Source organism: Myotis brandtii, unplaced genomic scaffold (assembly GCF_000412655.1).
Source record: "Myotis brandtii unplaced genomic scaffold, ASM41265v1 scaffold155, whole genome shotgun sequence".
In the NCBI taxonomy this organism is placed as follows: domain Eukaryota; kingdom Metazoa; phylum Chordata; class Mammalia; order Chiroptera; family Vespertilionidae; genus Myotis; species Myotis brandtii.
In genome coordinates, this window is record NW_005355621.1 from 884,793 (window position 1) to 902,748 (window position 17,956).

Consider the following 17,956-nt stretch of genomic DNA (forward strand, 5'->3'; position numbering starts at 1 on the left):
AAACAAGCGCCTCGGAAAAAGAAGAAGGGGCTGGGCTGGGACAAGGAGCTGGCTGCCGCCTTCCTGCTGCTTTCTGTGGCCTCGGGCATGTTCTCTTTCAGCGGACAGGAAAAGTCACGGAAGGGACTGGAGGAAACAGGAGAAATCCCGAGCTGGGGCTAGAACTCACTCTCTGGTACGTAGGGACAGACTGCAGTGTCTCCTTGGCCTCTCCTCTTTGCCGAGACCTTGATGTGGACGGATTGAGTCTCCAAGAATTCAAGCTGGAAGGTTCTAAAAGGAAGACAGGTCTCTGAAGCTGTGTTTGGAAACACCCCCTTGCAGTGCTGCTGTGAGGGTCAGCACCTCGGCATTTCACCTGCCATGTTGAAGGGCCCAACGAGTGGACTGTTAAGGCACATGTTGGTCAATGCGTATTTTTGCTTGGATTCAAGTTCCCTGATCAGTTTTCTAACAAAATCAAAACAACAATGAGAAACTATTTTCCACTTTTCAAATTCCAGTTGAAATTTTTTTTATAGCAGTCAATGCTAAGATGGGAAAGGGGCGCGTAATGATTTCTAATACTCGGCAGGTAGAAATGAAGACTGGCAAACAGCTTGGCAACAGCCTTGCAAAAGTTCATATCCTTCGGTCCACTAATTTCACTCAGGATTTTAACCTAAGGAAATATTTAGAAATGCAAACAATTATTGGTATAGAAGGATATTGTTATAAACATCTTTCTTACTGTTATTATTAATCCTCGCTTGAGGATATTTTTCCATTGATTTTTAGAGAGAACGGAAGGAAGGGGGAGAGAGAGACACACATCGATCGGTTGCCTCCTACATACACGCCAACCATGGCTTTAAATTTTACCTACATCCTAATGACTTCTAAGTTCTACCTCCAATTTGGATTTCTCTCCTGAACTCCCGTCTCCTATATCAAACTGCTTACTTTACTTCTGCACTTGGAGATCTATTAGGCATTTCAAACTTGTTCAAAATAGAATTCTTAATTTCCCCTGCACTCTGATATCCATCTCTGAAATGTGCTCTTCCCCTAATCTTCCAATCTCAGTAAATGAGCACCGCCATTTACCTTGCTGCCTCGGCCCAGTTATTAATAGGAGCCCCCTATATAGTAGAATTACAGGTTATTTTTCTGCTTTTCTTTGCACTGTTGAATGAACATCCTTGATCAGAGTAAGAATCAATCATATTAGAGGAGAGAACAGATTCAGGAATAAAATGTAGATATGGACTCTGTGAATTTAAGGCAATAGGTCAAGACACAAAGACCTGGTCAATAAACAGGTAAAATAAGGAGATGGAAACTGGAGACTAAGAAATGTTGACATCTTTATGGCCAAGGGGGCAAGGTGGCCAAGAGCAGCCAGTGCATGAGACCGACATGGGCAGCACTTGGCATTACCACCTGTGCTGGGCCAGACCATAACATTGGGCTTGGGTTCTAGACTAGGGAAGAATGACCCCAGAGACTCAGTTCAAATGTCCTTCTCCTTGGGATCACTCCTGAAGTAGCACAAAAACTATGAACAGGACAGGGTACAAATGAATGGACTTGGCCCCCATTCTCTCTTATCCCAGAGAGGTGCACCCAGACTTAGCTGAGTGAAGTATCTGCCAGGTCAGAGGAGCACAGAATCACAGATTCGATTCTTTCTATATCCTCAGCTAGAAACTGATATGACCATGTAAGGCCACAGCTCTGCTTCTTTAGCCAGTCAAGTCATCTAAGCTTAAGGTCCTGGTTCCAAGCCTTGAAATTCTGCACCAGGTAATATTCCATTATCTGCTCCTGCACTTCAAGGCCAGGCTCATTCTCTTTCTGTTTGCCTAAGGGCTTTCCGTGTGCAAGACCGGCCACAGGAATCTGTATTAGTCAGGGAAACAGAATCAACAGGATATGTATATACAGAGAGAGATTTGGCTCACACCATTATGGAGGCTTGGCAAAACCAAAATCTGATGGGGTAGGCCAGCAGGCTGGAGACAAGAAGAGCTGCAGTCCGAGACTGAAGACTATCTGACTGCAGAGTTTCCTCTTGCTGGGAGGTGCGGGGGAGGTAGGTCTTTGTTCTATTAAAGCCTTCAACTGATTGGATGAGGCCCACCCACCTTATGGAGAGTAATCTGCTTTACTCAAAGTCCACCGATTTAAATGTTAATCTCTTCCAAAAAATAGCTTCACTGAAACATCCAGAATAATGTTTGACCAGATATCTGGGCACCCTGGCACATTTAATTAACCCTCATAAGAGACTCATTTCAGGGATCCCTATTTCATGATGAGGCAACTCCATGCAAGTGAAGACAAAGGGGCATGTGTGGTCTAACTGGCTCCACCTTGGGGGATGGTTGGGGAGGGCGTCTGGGAGAGGTTTGTGTAGCAAAGAGAACACAGTGAGTGATGTGTAAATGGCCTAAAATGAGCCTGTGCGCTGTAGAGCTTCTAAATGTTCTCATGTCTGTTACTGACTTCAGAGGGAGTCCATGTAGACCATGAGTCCTGTGGTTGCATATCTGTGATATTCCGCCTGCTCCACCCGCTGGCATCACTGCCTGGAGGAAACCATGAAGCAGAGAGTGTCAGGCGCTCACTCACCTGGTGACCTGGGACTGCAGCATTTGCAGCTGCCTATCGATGAGATGACTATAGCTCAGGAAAACTGAACATACCTGAATATGATCATGCGAGAAAAATAAGAAAGCAATGCATGCTTTCTTATTTTTTAAATTTCCTACAAAAATATTAAAAATATATTTTTATAAAACAAAAGTAACAAATATAAAACAAATACTTGTTGGACAAGAGGAAGGAGAGCAGAGAGTAGGGGTCGGGAAATGAGAGGGCACAGTCAGCAGAACAAGGAAATACATAAAATCTCACTTCGCCTCCTAGAAGCTCCCCCCTGTGCCTCACTCACATCACTGGCTGGACTTGATTCCTTTGTTTTTGCTTCCTGCCATGGCTCTAAGCTTGAATCCTGAATTCCGATGTTACTTGTTATCTGATTCTTATAGTCTACTTTTTTGAACTTGACCTTTGAGATTGAATATGATTAATTTTATAATTAACTAGAGGCCCGGTGCACAGATTCATGCACTAGTGGGGTCCCTCGGCCTGTCCTGTGCCATCTCACAGTCCAGAAACCCTTGGGGGATGTCAGACTGCTGGTTTTGGCCCAATCCCTGCAGGCCAGGCCGAGGGACCCCACTGGTGCAGTGCACCGGGCCTCTAGTATGCATATAAGATCTTTGGTTAATCTCTTCCCACCTTCCCTCTGAGATTCATCAGTGTGTTCCATGTTTCCATGCCTGTGCATTGAGCGTCTGCCCCCTGGTGGTCAGTATGCATCATAGCTACTGGTCAAACAGTCAAATGGTCGGACGGTCGCTTAGGCCCTTATATATATAGACTAGAGGCCCGGTGCACAAAATTCATGCACAAAGGGGGGGTGTCCCTCAGCCTGGCCAGCACCCTCTCCAATCTGGGATCCCTCTCACAATCCAGGACCACTGGCTCCTAACCACTCACCTGCCTGCCTGCCTAATGCTCCCAATTGCCCTCCCTGCCAGCCTGGTCACACCCAACTGCCCTCCCCTGCCGGCCTGATCTGGCCCCCAACTGCCCTCCCCTGATGGCCTGATCTCGCCCCCAACTGCCCTCCCCTGCCAGTCTGATCTCACCCCTAACTGCCTCTGCCTCGGCCCCCACCACCAAGGCTTTGTCCGGAAGGAAGTCAGACATCCAGAAGATGGCCGGTTGACCTGGTCTAATTAGCATATTACCCTTTTTTTAAAATATATATTTTATTGATTTTTTACAGAGAGGAAGGGAGAGGGATAGAGAGTTAGAAACATCGATGAGAGAGAAACATCGATCAGCTGCCTCCTGCACGCCCCCTGCCAGGGATGTGCCCGCAACCCAGGTACATGCCCTTGACCGGAATCGAACCTGGGACCCTTCAGTCTGCAGGCTGACGCTAGATCCACTGAGCCAAACCGGTCAGGGCTAGCATATTACCCTTTTATTAGTATAGATGTTTATGGGAAGAATCTGAGCCTTTTCCCTAACATTTGATTGAGGCTGTATTTGTCATATGGATATTTAAAAGCTTTGTGGCCATTTCGTATTTGTAAAACCATAAATTACAAGGCTGGGTGATGTGTTAGGGTCCATTGAGTTCAACTCTCCAGGGGTTAGGAAACTGAGGCCCAAAGAGGACCAATGACTTGCTCAAGACCAGCATCTCAATGAGATGAGCCTAGGCTCTAGTCAGGGGTCCTCAAACTTTTTAAACAGGGGGCCAGTTCACTGTCCCTCAGACCGTTGGAGGGCCGGACTATAGTTTTAAAAAAAACTATGAACAAATTCCTATGCACACTGCACATATCTTATTTTGAAGTAAAAAAACAAAACGGGAACAAATACAATATTTGTATTTGCATGTGGCCCGCGGGCCGTAGTTTGAGGACCCCTGTGTCTAGCTCACCCGTTTTCCAATGTCCCCTCCCCTGCATCACGGGAGAACAAGCCAGCTGTATTATGAGGAAGAAGCAGGAGCCCCTCCTGCCGACAGAGGCACGTGACTCCTTCCACATACTGCACATTACTCTGGGAATTAATAGCTCAATTTGGTAATACACAAAATGGCTCATGTGGCTGGGGTGGCCCAAGGATCAGCAAAACGGAGACCTGAGCTTCTCTGGATGATAATCAGGAGCGGTCCCTGAAGGGGTAAGATAAACGCATTAAGCTTTTCTGCAAAGCCAATTTTGGGCAATGGTCTGATTGCTGGATAAATCACACCAGGAAATTGAAATGAGTGGCGAGGATGGCACAAGCAGGGTACATTATAGAGTAGCAAACAGTTCTCTATACCTTAGAGAAATCACTCTACCAGAAGTGGAGAGGAAACGTGCAGGATGTCCAGGGAAATAAGGAGAGACAAGGAAGAAGAAAAGAGCACATATGAGATACATAAATCAGAAGGATAAATTGATGTTCAAGGGAGTCTGGAATTAAAATGTAGTAAGAAACTGATAGCTAAAGACAGGGCTGAAAAGGGACAGAAAAATTGAAAGGGAAACAAAAAAAAACCCCAAAAGTACACTTACCTCTCAACAGTTCGTGGACTTGATGATTTATTCACAGTACATTTTTGAATGTCAGGTTAGACTGACATGACCATGGAGTAGAGAACTCCTGCCCTCCCTCTTTGCTCACCTACACACTGAGAATACAAATTGGTGTGATGCCAAAAAAAAGAGCATGAAGAGGAGATAGAATTTATCGCAGCCTTAGCTATCAATAATTTATTGAGCCCTAACCGGTGTGGCTCAGTGGATAGAGCGTCAGCCTGTGGACTGAAGGGTCCTGGGTTCGATTCCAGTCAAGGGCATGTACCTGGGTTGCGGGCACATCCCCAGTAGGGGGAGTGCAGGAGGCAGCTGATCGATGTTTCTCTCTCATCGATGTTTCTAACTCTCTATCCCTCTCCCTTCCTCTCTGTAAAAAATCAATAAATATATTTTAAAAAAATAAAATAATTTATTGACTTATTCAGCTACTCAAACATATTTATTGAGCATCTGATATATACCAGGCATTGTACTAAGGTTTCTGTCCTCATTGAGCTAACACCTGAAAAGGGGGATGTACTACAAAGGTACCTGAACATGTTTTGAGGGTTTCGCTACCCTATAGCCTGCATAACATGTCTGCTACACATGGCAGAAAACCTGAATAATAATGTCTTAAAGAAACAGAGGTTTATTCTTCACATGTAATAAGAAATATAAGCAAGTAGAGATTTATTTTCCATACCCAGAAATACAAATATAGGCAGTGCAACAAAGGTGCAACTCCTCAAAAATGACACCGGGACCCATACTGGGTCTATTTATCTAGACAAGCAGTTTTGCACAGTAGTGAAGGGCAGGGATGTCGGCACCAGGCTGCTACTTGTTAGCTCTTATTAACTCTTATTATTAAATCTTGGCTCTGCTACTTAATAGCTGTGTGACATTGGGAAAGTTACTTAACCTCTTGCCAGTTGTTCAGTTTTCTTATCTGTAAGGCAGTGATGAAAATAATACTCTCCCCTCCCCGCCCCCCCCCCTACACACACACATAAATAGAGTCAACAAAGGAGCAAAGGCAATACAATGGAGCAAAAATGATCTTTTCAACAAATGGTGCCAGACAACTGACATCACAGACAAACATGAATCTAGATACAGACGTTACCACCTTCACAAAAACTGATTCAGAAGGAATCACAGACTTAAATTTAAAATGCAAAACTATAAAACTCCTAGATGATAACATAAGAAAAAACCTAGATGACTTTGAGTATGCTGGTGATGCCTTTTCAGATACAACACCAAAGATATGATCCAGGAGAGAAATAACTGGTAGCCTGGGCTTCGTTAAAATAAAAAACTCTGCGCTGAAAAAAAAAAAGTCCAGGGAATGAGGAGACAAGCTGTGGGCTGGAAGACATTTTTGCAAAAGACACATCTGATAAAGAACCATTGTCCAAAATATTCCAAGAACTCATAAAACTCAAGAGTAAGAACACATACAACTCAATTTAAAAATGGTCCAAAGACCTTAACAGACACCTATCCAAGAAGACATGCAGGTGGCAAATAAGCATAGAAAGAGATGGTCCACATTATATGTCATCAGGAAAGCACAAACTAAAAGGTATTAAATCGACCCAAGACATCGCCAAGGGAGCCCTACCTGGGCTGAAAGGAGGAATAGCACAGTTGTGAGCAATGACTGCAAAAGTAAAACTGCTTCGCGATTATTGTGCCCACATGGTTGAGACCCTTTGCAGAACTGACTGCACATCCATGAATATCAGTTTGGGCCTTTAAAATTAGCCTGGGAGGTGAGTTATTACTGACCCATTTTCCAGATGAGAAAAGAGAGACGCAGGAACCCAGTTAGATGACTTGTCCACAGTCACAAAGCTAATACGTAGCAGAGCCAAAAGCTGAGCTAGAAGTCCAAGGGTCTTTCCAGTAACAACAAAATCACTATCACCTCTTATTAACTGGTGACAATGGAGTCAGACCCTAACTAAGGACTGTAGTTACAGTATCTCACGTCACCCTTACCGATCTCCCAGGAGGCAGATTTTCCTATGGCCATTTGGCAGATGAGGAAACTGCCTTTCTCACTGCGGCCCGCTGCACCGCCTCCCTGCGCCCGCGGTGGTGGAAGGACTCTGGCTGCCCCGAGTCCCAGGAGGCGGACTTGGCACCCCTCAGCCATCTGCAGAGCACTGTGTGTGGGTGGGTAAGAAAGGCACAGCTCCTGTTTTCTGCAGCTCACAACAGTGTTGTGGCAGCACACAGCCAAGTCAAAGATAAGGAGCAAATCAAAGTACAACATGTTTAAAAAGCAAATGAGCCTGGCTGGCATGGCTCAGTGGTCAAGCATTGACCTATAAACCAGGAGGTCACAGTTCAATTCCCAGTCAGGGCATATGCCCATGTTGTGGGCTCAATCTCCATTGCGGGGCATGCAGGAAGCAGCCGATCAGTGATTCTCTCTCAACATTGATGTTTCTATCTCTCTCCCTCTCCCTTCCTCTCTGAAATCAATAAAAATATATCTTTTTTTAAAAAAAAGCAAATGAAACACATCCTATATAATAAAAGGTTAATATGCAAATTGACCGAATGGTGGAACAACTGATCGCTATGATGCGCACTGACCACCAGGGGCAGATGCTCAATGCAGGAGCTGCCCCCTGGTGGTCAGTGTGCTCCCACAGGGGGAGTGCTGCTCAGCCAGAAGCCAGGCTCACAGCTGGCGAGTGCAGGGGTGGTGGCGGGAGCCTCTCCTGCCTCCGCAGCAGCGCTAAGGATGTCCAACTGCTGCAGGGAGTGGGCCTAAGCTGTCAGTCAGACATCCCCCGAGGGCTCCTGGACTGTGAGAGGGCACAGGCCGGGCTGAGGGACCCCCCACCCCCACCCCAAGTGCATGAATTTCATGCACTGGGCCTTCTAGTAGTCAATAATGTTATAAGACTTAAAGTCAGGAATGATCACGTGAAAATGGGGTTACTGCCCAAGATTTCCAGAAAGAAACGGCATTTTTACTGGGCCTTAAAAGATTATCCAGGTTTGGAAGGCTGAGCCTGGAAAGAGTGAGATGGGACCCCAACAGGTAAAGTAGAGAAATAATGAGCAAGGCCACAAAAGCGAAGTGAACAATGCGGATCCCAAAGGCAGTAAGTCCTCTAGTTTGGCTCAAGAGGAGTCTTTGGGAAGAGTAGACCTTGACTGCATGCAGGAACTTTCTCCTTATCCCTCTTTCTCTACCCTGCTCAACTCCTTGCTCCTGCTCATCTGTCCAGTTTCAGCTTGGACATCACTTCAGCCAGGATGCCTTCCCTGAGTGCTCTAATGGATTCCCATGGCCCTTTGTACTGTCTCTCCATTTTAGTGCCCACCCCCTTGCCACCCATTGCTTGTTTACTTGCTAGAGCCCCCCACCAGTCGGATAAGCCACCTGAGCAAGACTGTGTCAATCTTGTTCACCACTCAGTGTCTAGCAGTGTCTGGGATGCTGTAGGTGATGCAAAAAAGTATTTGTTGAATGAATGTGTGACTATCTATATCAGTGATGGCGAACCTTTTGAGCTCAGCATGTCAGCATTTTGAAAAACCCTAACTTAACTCTGGTGCCGTGTCACATATAGAAATTTTTTGATATTTGCAACCACAGTAAAACAAAGATTTATATTTTTGATATTTATTTTATATATTTAAATGCCATTTAACAAAGAAAAATCAACCAAAAAAATGAGTTCACGTGTCACCTCTGACACGAGTGTCATAGGTTTGCCATCACTGATCTATATGTCTCTTTACATGTGAGGGTAAGGGGTTTGGACTTCATCCTAATAGTACTAGGAAGTGATTCAAATTCTAGAACAGAGAAGCGACATATCAAAAATAGAATCTTTTAAAAATAAAATTATTTTGGAATCAATTTACATTGACAGGAGAGTTGCAAAGATGATACATAGAGTCCCCATATACCCCTCACACGGTGTTTCCTGTTGCTGACATCCTATATTTATCACAACTAAGCAACAACATTGCTACATTACCGTTAACTAAATGCCAGGCATGATTTGGATTTCAATAGCTCTTTCATTAATGTCCGATATCTTTTCCAGGACCTAATCCATGGTGCCACATTGCATTTACTTGTCATGTCTCAAACACAGCGCTTAGTTAAACATCTGGCAGCCTGGGAAAGAGATTCAGGGTGAAGAGACTAGTTAGATGAGAATTGTAAGAATCCAGGTTTAGGGATCTGGTTAGTCTTTAAAAAATGACAACAGAAATGAATGAGGGAGTAGAAAAACATTAATGAAGAAAAATACCTGCACTTGGTAAGAATTTAGAAATAATGCATTGGCCTTTTAGACGTTCCTAAGATTCCAAGCCTACTCCTGACTCAGGGCCTTTACACCTGCTGTTCCCTTTGCCTCGAATGTTCTTCCTCTCCATAGCTTTACAATTAGCTCCTTCCTTTTCTTCAGTCTTAGCTTGAAAGTGACTTTCTCTCTGAGCCTTTCCCAGACCCAATTTCCAGTCCCTCCCTAACACTTGATAATCTTTCTTTTTGGCTTTTTTTTTTCTTCTTCCTTTCTATTTCCTTCATGAGAGCAGGGGTTTTGTCTCTTTTGTTCACTTCTTTATCCTGGACCCCGGAACATTTCCAAGTTCACGTTGAATCCATGCTAAAGGGACTAGCCAGTAAGAACTCTATGAATTTGCCCTGGCCAGTGTGGCTCAGTTGGTTGGAGTGTCATGCCATACACCAAAAAAGTTGCAGGTTCAATTCCGGTCAGGGCACATACCTAGGTTGCAGTTTCCATGGGATGCAACCACTCAATGTATATCTCTCTCACATCAATGTTTCTCTCTGTCTCCCTTCCTCGCTCTCTAAAATAAAAATAAAATAAATCTCTAGCATGTTGAATCTGAATGATGGGGAAATGGTGGTTGGGTTGGTATAAATTAGACCTGAGGAAATTAGCTTGGACAGAAAGACTCAGCACCTGACATGTGTAATCAGTCCTGCTGGAGTGGCAGTCACGAGTGTAGAGTCAAAAAAGAAAATTCTAGATGTTTAACGACCCCACCCATGGTCAGTGAGCTCTGCCTGCACCCTGTCTGCCACCAGGCAGGCCACTGCCTCCGTGCACTCAGCTGGTATCTCTTCACTCTCCTCCATGCCCCCATGATGATCACCAATAGGCTGGGAAGCACTGGATGCGGAGAAATCCTACTGGGGCTCTTGTCCTGGCAGAGCTAAGAACTAGCTGGGTGACCTTGGGGATCAGTTCTTCATTTCAGATCTCAACTTTATTTCAGTCCTTCATTTCAGATCCTCGGAGCTTTAGAGATCCTGTGATTCCAGGACCCAGGGGCTGTGAGCTAAGCCATTACATAAGAGGTCCTTTCTAGCCTTCACAGTCTGTGATTCTAAGAAGGGTGGGAGGTGAGCTCAAACAGCAGATGCGGAGCTGGGCGGCTAGGGAAGACCCGCCCTGTAAGGGGGCGAGGCGAAGCTGTTTCCTTTAGGAAGATGCCCAAGGAAGGGTGGGATCTTGCTTTCTGGCTGGAATTCCTTGTCCCCACAGTGCGGTAATCCCATTCTTAGAGCGCCACCTACTGATAAAGGGCTTTTCCACAGCAGATAAATGTGCTCTCCAAAGGGTTAATGATCTTTTCTTAATTTGGGTTTTAATAAGTAAGTTTCAGGAAAGAATGTCAGGTAATTTTTAAAAACAAAAAAATTATCCTATAAAGGGGCTCTTATAACAGTTTTAACATTTATGAAGGAAAAGGAAATAGAGCTTTGCAGGCCTTCTTCAGTATTGATAAGAACCAAACTTTAAATTTGCTCTTCTCCTGTGCAAGGGATCCATTGCTTAATTTTAAAAAAAAGATAAAAAAAAAAGAAAAGGCATTTTCCTGGAAAGTCATGAGTGTTAAACAAATGTGAGTAGAGAAATTTACGTTTTAATTGCAGTTGGAGGAGGGGGGGCGGGAATCACTGCTTTAAAATGCCCCCAGGGTCACCCCGTTCTCAAACAAAATAATCACTCCACAGTGTTTGCTCTGGGGACTTCAGCCTCCCGTTTACACTGTTTTCAATCTCGGCCCACCTGTTCTTGTGACTGGGTTCTGGGCAATTTTAAATGACAGCCTTTAGCTCACACTCTCTTTAAAAACAAACCAAATACACTACAAACCCACTTTGAGCCGGTGGTGAGGCATGTGTAAGAGGGGATTTACGATGTGCTATGCCGCCTGGATTCCACAGGCGGGTCCATGTGGGCCCCACATTCTTGTCTTTCCCAGACAAGAGGCCTTTGCCCAGCCACCCCTGGCTTATTAAATGTTGTCTTTAGCAACTATCATTCCAGACTTAGAAAAAAGCCTCCATTATGTCTTTGGCCAAGAAAAGAAGGTTCTGAGAAGTCCAACCACGGTACTAAATAGTTAAAAGCTAAGGTTCTGAGGTCAGAAAGAACTTGATTTAGATCCCAGTTCTGCCTTGTACTCACTGTCATTTAAAATGCTGGGTCAGTTACTTATTCACTCTGGGACTCAATTTTCTCAGCTATAAAATGGGATAATAACAGGACTTACTTCACCAGGTTGTTGTCAAGATTGAGTGTGATACACAGCATCAGGCACTGGATAGGGCTCAATAAATGGCAGTGATCATTTATACTAATAAAAGGGTAATATGCTAATTAGACCGGATAGACCAGACATCTTCCGGATGTCATTCCGGACATCCTTCCTGACAAAGCCGGGGGCATGGCTGCCCTGCAAACCCTCAGCGGCCCCTCACCCAGGCCGGCCCTGCCTCCCAGAGGAACCCCCCACCCCAACTGGGGCCCCCTTCAGGGCAGGCCAGCTGGCCCCCACCCGTGCACCAGGCCTCTATCCTATATAATAAAAGGGTAATATGCAAATTAACCCTAATGGCAGAACAACCAGAACGACCGCTGGACCAGTCACTATGAGGCACACTGACCACCTCTTGGTCCTTTTCCCCCTGCTGGTAGGCTCCGATTGCCTGATGGTCACCCAGGGCGGGGGCGGGGCCAGCGAGCGGGCAGGAACAGCCAACCTCTTGGTCCCTTCCCCCGGCCATCAGGCACCGATCACCTGATGGCGAACGGGGAACTGGGGGTGGGTGGTGGCGAGGGGCAGGGCTGGCTTTGGACAGCTGGGGAAGATAGCCCTGATTGCAGGCCAAGCCTAGGGACCATACCCGAGCATGAATTACGTGCACCGGACCTCTAGTTATTAATAACAGGGAATGCAAAAGTCCCTCAGCCAGCATTGATAAGGGGATTAAAAGGGCAGAATGAGGCAGTGAAAAGGGCATTGGGCATTAACAGAAGACCTAAGGTGTTTTTTTTGTTTGTTTGTTTTTTTAAATATATTTTATTGAATTTTCTACAGAGAGGAAGGGAAAGGATAGAGAGTTAGAAGCATTGTTGAGAGAGAAACATCGATCAGCTGCCTCCTGCACACCCCCCACTGGGGATGTGCCCGCAACCAAGGTACATGCCCCTGACCGGGACCGAACCTGGGACCCTTCAGTCCACAGGCCGAAGCTCTCTCCGCTGAGCCAAACCAGTCAGGGCAAGACCTAAGGTTTTTATCCCAGTTCTGTTAGGAGCTACCCATGTGACTTGGGCTAATCCAATTGGTTCTCTTTGGGCCTCCATCTCTTCTTCATTTTCTAGATAAAATCCCTAATGTACCTGGTTCTTTTCAGCTCTGGAATTAAACTCAATGAGATCTGTTGCTTTAAAAAGTGGTTTTAAAGTTCTGAGTAATGGAAATAATGCTATTATTATGAAAATGACTATTCTGCGGCTAAGAAAACATTTTTCAATCATTTCTTTAGGTTGAGTGTTTCTCTACACACACACACACACACACACACACACACACACACACACACACACACACGAGAGCTCATTTTAGAGCACAAAGACTTCCTTGTAGATTGTTATTAAAGGTCTGAGTGGCAATGAGGTCGTGGGGAGCTCAGCCCCAGCACCAATAGCAGGGCTCCAAGCAGGCTGTCAGGCTCCAGACAACAGGGTGGGACGACTCTGAGGGTTAGGATGTTGGGTTCCCACTGGATTGAATTATGTCAAATTGAGGAGCTGCTTGTAAAATGAGCAAATATACCCCAAGGATCAGATTTTAACCAACACATTGTACCTTTCAAACTGCTGAGTACAACATATGGAGAAATGACCTTGTAATCAAATCAGACCGCCAATGTGAGGTCAGCCCAGAATGGAAGTGATTTTGGAAATAGAAGTCAGATTTATGACTTGTCTTATTCCACCATCTTTTATTGACTCTTTGGCTGGGTTGGGGATAGGTAGTTAATGTAGCCAGTCTGAAGCTAGCCTGCTGAGCAGTGGAATTCTCTTTTACCAGGGAAATTTCAACTTGGTCTCACTAATGAATCAACCCAGGGGTAAGACTTTAAGACGCATATAAAGGCAAGTAGTAGATATAATAAGTTCACCCTTGTCAAGCAAAGCATATTGGAACTGGGGAATTTTCCAAGAAAAACTAGTATTTCTTTTACCAGCTAACCTTTTGATTGGCTTAGTTTTGAATTATATTTAAATGAGATTGCTTAGGACTAAGAACTATTTTCTCGAACCACTTAGAAAACCAACACCACAGATTTTTATTATAAAACTAAAATTATAACTGGAAAAACTATAACAACAAAAACAAAGGCTTCACTTAATCCAGAACCCACAGAAAACCATGAGTAATGTGGTAGAGTATTTTTTCTATATATCTGTATGTAGATGTAAATAAAATTGGTATCAAACCTATGGTGCGGGCGCCCGCGCGCCCGTTTGTGTGTATGTGTGTGTGTGTGTTTTAATAGCTATAAAGAAAATTCTGGAATACTTTGAAAATCAAAAAGATTGGCAAGGGGGGAGGATGGGCAGTTAGAAAACTAAAACTGGATGATATTCTGGAGTACAGTATAATTTACAAAAATAAATAAATAACTTAAAAGGTGTGTTCTTCTTTTCGAGTTTTCTTCTTTTCTGTCAGGTCTATTTGTATATTTTGCAGTTTTTTCTATGAAGAAAATTCTGGAATACTTTGAAAATCGAGAAGATTGGCAAGCGGGGAGGATGGGCAGTTAGAAAACTAAAACTGGATGATATTCTGGAGTACAGTATAATTTACAAAAATAAATAAATAACTTAAAAGGTGTGTTCTTCTTTTCGAGTTTTCTTCTTTTCTGTCAGGTCTATTTGTATATTTTGCAGTTTTTTGCTTCTACTCTCTACAGCAACCTGAGACCATTCAATTATGCCCTGTACATCTTTTTCAGTGCTCCTTTTATGGAAAAGAAACTTCAAAGCTCTCCCCGAAATCTAATCACAAAGATCCTCATTAAACAGCGAAGGAAAGTTCTATGACTTAAGATGCTGCGTGGCCCTGAGATTGAAGGGATTATGTTGTCAAATGAGAGGAAAAGATGCAATTAAAATGGATTGAATATAAGACACTACAAAGATCTGTGTGTCAACCTTAAAATGAGTCTGTGATTTGCTTTCTTAAATTCAAGGTCTCTAGTCCTATCAATGTAGTCATGTTATCTATGGTGTCTCTTATGAGATTAAGAAAAAAACATAGGATAGTCCCCCCATAACCCCAGGAGGATATATTCCAAGACCCCAGTGGATGCCTGAAACCGTGGATAGCACCAAACCCTATATATACTATGTTTTTCCCTATATATACATACCTATGATACAGTTTAATTTATAAATTAGATATAGTGAAGAGATTAACAAGAATAACTAACAATAAAATAGAACAATTATAACAGTAAAATAAGGGTTACTTGCACACAAGCACTGAGATACCACAACAATCAATCTGGTAACCAAGGTTACTGGGGGACTAAGGCAGTGATGGCGAACCTTTTGAGCTCGGCGTGTCAGCATTTTGAAAAACCCTAACTTAACTCTGGTGCCGTGTCACATAGAGAAATTTTTTGATATTTGCAACCATAGTAAAACAAAGATTTATATCTTTGATATTTATATATTTAAATGCCATTTAACAAAGAAAAATCAACCAAAAAAATGAGTTCGCGTGTCACCTCTGACACGCGTGTCACAGGTTCGCCATCACTGGACTAAGGTGCAGGGAGCCTATACAGTGTGGAGACAATGGACAAAGGGATGATTCCATCCCAGGTGGGAAGGAGCTGGATGGCATGACATTTTTCACGCTATTCAGAGCAGCATACAATTTAAAACTTATGAATTGTTTATTTCTGGAACTTTCCATTTAATATTTTCAAACCATGGTTGCAACCGTGGTTTGAAACCATGGAAAGCAAAACCACAGATTAGGGGGACTACTGCACATTATACAACTCAAACTATATTATGTGGCTTGGAGCAGTACATCCCCAATGGTCATGTGAAACTTGGCCAAATTCTCATATGCCATCTACACAAGACCCAGGCATAACAATCAAAGTCAAAGGGGACTATGCTTCAGAAAAAAAGCTTAGCAGCTTAGAGCCCATTGGGTTGGCATGGTTCTAATTCACAGAGAATATTTGAATCTGAAAAATAATTGAGGTGCAATGGATATTGCTGAATATCCCAGTAAATAACAGTAAGGGCTAACTTTAAACAAGATACTTACATGAATTAATTCATTTAATCCTGACAATAACCCATGAAGTAAGTATGTACTGTTACTTTTCTGATTCTACAGATGAGAAAACTAGACCACAGCCAATAAATAGCAGTGAGGATTCGACCCCAGGAAGCATAGCCTGCAGTCTATACGTTTAACAAGAGACTTTTCTGGTCCCTCTTCTCATTAAAAGAACCAAGATTCACTTTAAGGTCAATTACAGGCTCTCTCTGTGGTTCTTGGTCTACTGAACACAGTCATCTTTCAAAACTCATCCTTCAAAGCAAGTGGAAACCTTGCTTCCGTAGGCTACGTTTGGTCCATTTTCTTTCACTGGCCCTTCTGGCACCATGAACTTTGGTCAGCATAACCCAAATCCTAATTTTTGGAGGTTATTCATTGAATTAACAGTCCTCCCAACAGAATTCTTCCAGAGGGCAGGGACTGTGTTTGTTTTGCTTACTACTGGTGTCTCAGTACGGGGCACAGAGTAAACATGACAAATCTTTATTGGAGGAATAAATAACTAAGCACATCATAGCTGTCCTGGATCATGGGAGATGACAGAGAAAATGTGCCCTGCAGGGTGTGAAGCCTGGCATGTGGGAAAACGTTGTGTGATAAAAAGCAGTTAACAGAAAGCAGAGAGAAGGCTCACCACAGAGACCAGGCAGGACATCTGCTGGTGGTTCTGGGTATACAGGGAGGCTGGCTGCCAACAGAAGACGCCAACCATGACACACTCTCTTGTGGCCAGCACCAGCACCGTTCATCCAGTTCTCTACGTTTAGGAGGCTCTCACATGATGCTGTTCTTGGAGGGGTGTGACATACTCATCCAGTTCTCTACGTTTAGGAGGTTCTCACATGATGCTGTTCTTGGAGGGGTGTGACATACAATAGAAACCATCATTACCAGCCTGACGGGCTCTAGCTGTGGACCCTTGAACAAAAAAAGGGCAAAAAAACCAGTTCACTCCCGACTTGAAAGCTAGCTTCCATTTATTTATCCAGGCTCTTTGTTGTTCATTAGACTTTACACAAAAGAGGCAGATGATCCCCAAAGACTTTGCTGATTTAGTATAAATAGTATCTCCATTTGGTCACTGGCTTCTAAGGACCATAGCTTATCTTGTACTAATTTGATCATGTTCGTTCTATTTGGGGCCCTAATCTTGTATTCTCATTTCAGTTTATTTGGTTTATTCATTTCACACATTTTTATCAAAGGATTATTATATGCCAAGTGCTGTGCTAGTCACAGGGACACAATAGCAAACAAAACAGATGCAACCCACCCGACCTCAGAGTGCAGACTAGTGTAGACAGATGTGCTAATAGGCAATTGCAAAATTAGCAGGGACCTCTGGTTCATGCATGATATTCAGAGAGTGTTTTTTTTTTAATCCCTTAAACAGTAAGCAAAACAAGATATGTATTTATGTGTCTTTTTCATTTTTTCAGCAGACTCTTAATCATCTTCAGTCTAATGGTTGAGATGAGACAAAACTACATGCAAAATGTACAAGAACATATACAACCAAAGCATGAACATCACCCAACTCAGCTATTTTGAACTGGATGAATCATAATTGGGACCAGGCAGGGGCAGCTCTGAATTAATTACTGAAAGATCTTGTTTAGAAATTCTATGTAGAAATATTCAAAGAGAACAAAAAGGCAGGTGTTGCAGATTTTATTACTGTTCCCTAGCATTCTGTGCTCCCTCTCCTATGATGTGATGATACTCCCCACCCTACTAACCTCAGGCTTGGCCAAATGGTTTGCTTGGCCCAACACACTATGTGCATGGAAGAATTGTGTGCCTTATCTGAGCAGAAGCTCTGAATGCTTTCAGGTAGTTACGCATGGCTCTTTTGCCTCTGACACTCAACAGCCCGTCCCAGGTATGGATGGGCTCCTCCTCCACCTAGGTCCCAGAATGAAGATGTAGAGCAGCGCCAACCACTGAGTAACATGTAAGATAAAGAAGAAGTAAACCTTTGTGGTTGTAAGCCATGGAGTAATGGGTGTCGTTTGTTATTTCAAATAACCTAGCAAGAGTAGACTAGATCACCAAATTTCAGAGTCATCCAATGGGATGCAGAGGCTTGAAAGGAGGTAAGATACAATAAAAATTAAAAAAAAAGTCTTACAGAACACATG

The 17,956-nt window shown here is 43.6% G+C and overlaps 1 long non-coding RNA gene across 1 annotated transcript in view; it reads right to left on the bottom strand.

The window, feature by feature from the left end:
- Positions 1 to 502: 502 nt before the first annotated feature.
- The window catches only part of LOC102243991, a 40,518-nt gene continuing 23,064 nt past the window's right edge, over positions 503 to 17,956 (bottom strand). Inside the window, exon 3 of the long non-coding RNA XR_313308.1 lies at positions 503 to 661. This is a non-coding gene — a long non-coding RNA (uncharacterized LOC102243991). The remainder of the gene's footprint in view (positions 662 to 17,956) is intronic.